Here is a 4,621-nt window from a genome sequence, read left to right as displayed (position 1 = left end):
AAGCTTAGAGTGGATGTTCAGACCTTCAGACAGAAGGAAGGTGAATCCCTCTATGAAGCTTGGGAAAGATACAAGCAGCTGACCAAAAAGTGTCCTTCTGACATGCTTTCAGAATGGACCATCCTGGATATATTCTATGATGGTTTATCTGAGCTATCAAAGATGTCATTGGATACTTCTGCAGGTGGATCCATTCACCTAAAGAAAACGCCTGCAGAAGCTCAAGAACTCATCGACATGGTTGCTAATAACCAGTTCATGTACACTTCTGAGAGGAATCCTGTAAGTAATGGGACGCCTATGAAGAAGGGAGTTCTTGAAATTGATACTCTGAATGCCATATTGGCTCAGAACAAAATATTGACTCAGCAAGTCAATATGATTTCTCAGAGTCTGAATGGAATGCAAGCTACATCCAACAGTACTCAAGAGGCATCTTCTAAAGAAGAAGCTTATGATCCTGAGAACCCTGCAATAGCAGAGGTAAATTACTTAGGTGAACCTTATGGAAACACCTATAATCCATCATGGAGAAATCATCCAAATCTCTCATGGAAGGATCAACAAAAGCCTCAACAAGGCTTTAATAATGGTGGAAGATACATGTTTAGCAATAGCAAGCCTTTTCCATCATCCACTCAGCAACAGACAGAGAACTCTGAACAAAATACCTCTAATTTAGCAAACTTAGTCTCTGATCTATCTAAGGCCACAGTGAGTTTCATGAATGAAACAATGTCTTCCATTAGAAATTTGGAAGCACAAGTGGGCCAGCTGAGTAAAAGGATCACTGAAATCCCTCCTAGTACTCTCCCAAGCAATACAGAAGAAAATCCAAAAGGAGAGTGCAAGGCCATTGAATTAATCACCATGGCCGAACCTGTAAGGGAAGGAGAGGACGTGAATCCCAAGGAGGAAGACCTCCTAGGACGTCCAGTGATCAATAAGGAGTTTCCCTCTGAGGAACCAAAGGAATCTGAGGCTCATCTAGAGACCATAGAGATTCCATTAAACCTCCTTATGCCATTCATGAGCTCTGATGAGTATTCCTCTTCTGAAGAGAATGAGGATGTTACTGAAGAGCAAGCTGCCAAGTTTCTTGGTGCAATCATGAAGCTGAATGCCAAATTATTTGGTATTGAGACTTGGGAAGATGAACCTCCCTTGTTCACCAATGAACTGAGTGATCTGGATCAACTGAGATTGCCTCAAAAGAAACAGGATCCTGGAAAGTTCGTAATACCTTGTACCATAGGCAACATGATCTTTGAAAAGGCTCTATGTGACCTTGGTTCAGGGATAAACCTCATGCCCCTCTCTGTAATAAAGAAACTGGGAATCTTTTGGGTGCAAGCCACTAAAATCTCGTTAGAGATGGCAGAAAATTCAAGAAAACAGGCCTATGGACAAGTAGAGGACGTGTTAGTAAAGGTTGAAGGCCTTTACATCCCTGCTGATTTCATAGTCCTAGATACTGGGAAGGATGAGGATGAATTCATCATCCTTGGAAGACCTTTCCTAGCCATAGCAAGAGCTGTGATTGATGTGGACAGAGGAGAATTGATCCTTCAAATAAATAAGGACAACCTTGTGTTTACAACTCAAGGATCTCTCTCTGCATCCATGGAGAGGAAGCATAAAAAGCTTCTCTCAAAGCAGAGTCAAACAAAGCCCCCACAGTCAAACTCTAAGTTTGGTGTTGGGAGGCCACAACCAAACTCTAAGTTTGGTGTCAAACCCCCATATCCAAACTCTAAGTTTGGTGTTGGGAGGTCTCAACAAAGCTCTGCACATCTGTGAGGCTCCATGAGAGCCCACTGTCAAGCTATTGACATTAAAGAAGCACTTGTTGGGAGGCAACCCAATGTTTATTTATCTAATTTTCATTGTTTTTCATGTTTTATTAGGTTCATGATCATGTGGAGTCACAAAATAAATATAAAAATTGAAAACAGAATCAAAAACAGCAGAAGAAAAATCACACCCTGGAGGAAGACCTTACTGGCGTTTAAACACCAGTAAGAAGCATGTTTTGGGCGTTCAACGCCAGAACAGAGCATGGTTCTGGCGCTGAACGCCAGAAATGGGCAGCATCTGGGCGTTTGAACGCCAGAAATGCACCCTGGAGAAGAGCTGGCGCTGAACGCCCAGAACAAGCATGGTTTTGGCATTCAACGCCAGAAATGGGCAACAAATGGGCGTTCAACGCCCAGAACAAGCACCAATCTGGCGCTGAACACCCAGAGTTGTGTGCAAGGGCATTTTGCATGCCTAATTTGGTGCAAGGTTGTAAATCCTTGAACACCTCAGGATCTGTGGACCCCACAGGATCCCCACCTACCTCCACTCACTCTCTTCTCTCTTCTCAATCATCCTCTCTTCCCAATAAACACTCTTCCCCAAAACCCATCACCACTCACATCCATCCACTCTTCCCCGTAAACCTACCTCATAAACTCCACCTCCCTTCAAAATTCAAAATCAATTTCCCACCCAAGCATAAGCTTTTTGTTTTTCCATTACCATTGATGGCACCTAAGACCGGAGAATCCTCTAGAAAAGGGAAAGGGAAGACAAAAGCTTCCACCTCCGAGTCATGGAAGATGGAAAGATTTATCTCCAAAGCCCATCAAGACCACTTCTATGATGTTGTGGCCAAGAAGAAGGTGATCCCCGAGGTCCCTTTTAAACTCAAGAGAAATGAGTATCCGGAGATCCGACATGAAATCCAAAGAAGAGGTTGGGAAGTTCTAACAAACCCCATCCAATAAGTCGGCATCCTAATGGTTCAAGAGTTCTATGCCAATGCATGGATCACTAGGAACCATGATCAAAGTAAGAACCCGAATCCAAAGAATTATATTACAATGGTTCGGGGGAAATACTTAGATTTTAGTCCGAAAAATGTGAGGTTGGCGTTTAACTTGCCTATGATGCAAGGAGATGAACGCCCCTACACTAGAAGGGTCAACTTTAATCAAAGGTTGAACCAAGTCCTCATGGACACATGTGTGGAAGGAGCTCAATGGAAGATTGACTCCAAAGGCAATCCGGTTCGGCTAAGAAGACTGGACCTCAAGCCTGTGGCTAGAGGATGGTTGGAGTTCATCCAACACTCCATCATCCCCACTAGCAACCGATCTGAAGTTACTGTGGATCGGGCCATCATGATCCATAGCATCATGATTGGAGAGGAAGTAGAAGTTCATGAAGTCATCTCCCTTGAACTCTACAAAATAGCCGAAAAGCCCTCCCCTGGAGCAAGGCTTTCTTTTCCTCATCTTATTTGCCATCTATGTTACTCAGCTGGAGCTTTCATAGAAGGAGACATTCACATTGAGGAAGAGAAGCCCATCACTAAGAAAAAGATGGAGCAAGCAAGAGAGCCCATTCATGGAGCTCAAGAGGCACAGGAAGCTCATCACCATGAGATCCCAGAGATGCCTCAAATGCATTTTCCTCCACAAAACTATTGGGAGCAAATCAACACCTCCCTAGGAGAATTAAGTTCCAACATGGGACAACTAAGGGTGGAACATCAAGAGCACTCCATCATCCTTCATGAAATCAGAGAAGATCAAAAAGTAATGAGGGAGGAGCAACAAAGACAAGGAAGAGACATAGAAGAGCTCAAGGACATCATTGGTTCCTCAAGAAGAAAATGCCACCATCACTAAGGTGGACTCATTCCTTGTTCTTACATTCTCTGTTTTCATTTTCTCTATGTTAAAGTGCTTATCTATGTTTGTGTCTTCATTACATGATCATTAGTAGTTAGTAACTTTGTCTTAAAGTTATGAATGTCCTATGAATCCATCACCTCTCTTAAATGAAAAATGTTTTAATTCAAAAGAACAAGAAGTACATGAGTTTCGAATTTATCCTTGAACTTAGTTTAGTTATATTGATGTGGTGACAACGCTTCTTGTTTTCTGAATGAATGCTTGAACAGTGCATATATGTTTTGAAGTTGTTGTTCATGAATGTTAAATATGTTGGCTCTTGAAAGAATGATGACAAGGAGACATGTTATTTGATAATCTGAAAAATCATAAAAATGATTCTTGAAGCAAGAAAAAGCAGCAAAGAACAAAGCTTGCAGAAAAAAAAAAGAAGAAAAAAAATATAAGCGAAAAAAAAAATAGAAAGAAAACGCAAGCAGAAAAAGCCAAAAGCTCTTAAAACCAAGAGGCAAGAGCAAAAAGCCAGTAACCCTTAAAACCAAAAGGCAAGGGTAAATAAAAAGGATCCCAAGGCTTTGAGCATCAGTGGATAGGAGGGCCTAAAGGAATACAATCCTGGCCTAAGCGGCTAAACCAAGCTGTCCCTAACCATGTGCTTGTGGCGTGAAGGTGTCAAGTGAAAACTTGAGACTGAGCGGTTAAAGTCAAGGTCCAAAGCAAAAAAAGAGTGTGCTTAAGAACCCTGGACACCTCTAATTGGGGACTTTAGCAAAGCTGAGTCACAATCTGAAAAGGTTCACCCAATTATGTGTCTGTGGCATTTATGTATCTGGTGGTAATACTGGAAAACAAAGTGCTTAGGGCCACGGCCAAGACTCATAAAATAGTTGTGTTCAAGAATCATCATACTGAACTAGGAGAATCAATAACACTATCTG

The 4,621-nt window shown here is 42.0% G+C and overlaps 1 non-coding gene across 1 annotated transcript; it reads right to left on the bottom strand.

Annotated features, from left to right (window-relative positions):
- Positions 1–108, bottom strand: LOC148568722 (small nucleolar RNA R71). The gene has a single exon (XR_015882609.1). It is a non-coding gene; the product is annotated as a small nucleolar RNA R71 (small nucleolar RNA).
- Positions 109–4,621: the final 4,513 nt, after the last annotated feature.

This window comes from Arachis ipaensis, chromosome B4, assembly GCF_059453495.1.
Source record: "Arachis ipaensis isolate K30076 ecotype BB chromosome B4, ASM5945349v1, whole genome shotgun sequence".
Lineage (NCBI taxonomy): Eukaryota > Viridiplantae > Streptophyta > Magnoliopsida > Fabales > Fabaceae > Arachis > Arachis ipaensis.
The sequence above is the reverse complement of the archived record's forward strand: the minus strand, read 5'-3'. Positions and strand labels throughout refer to the sequence as shown.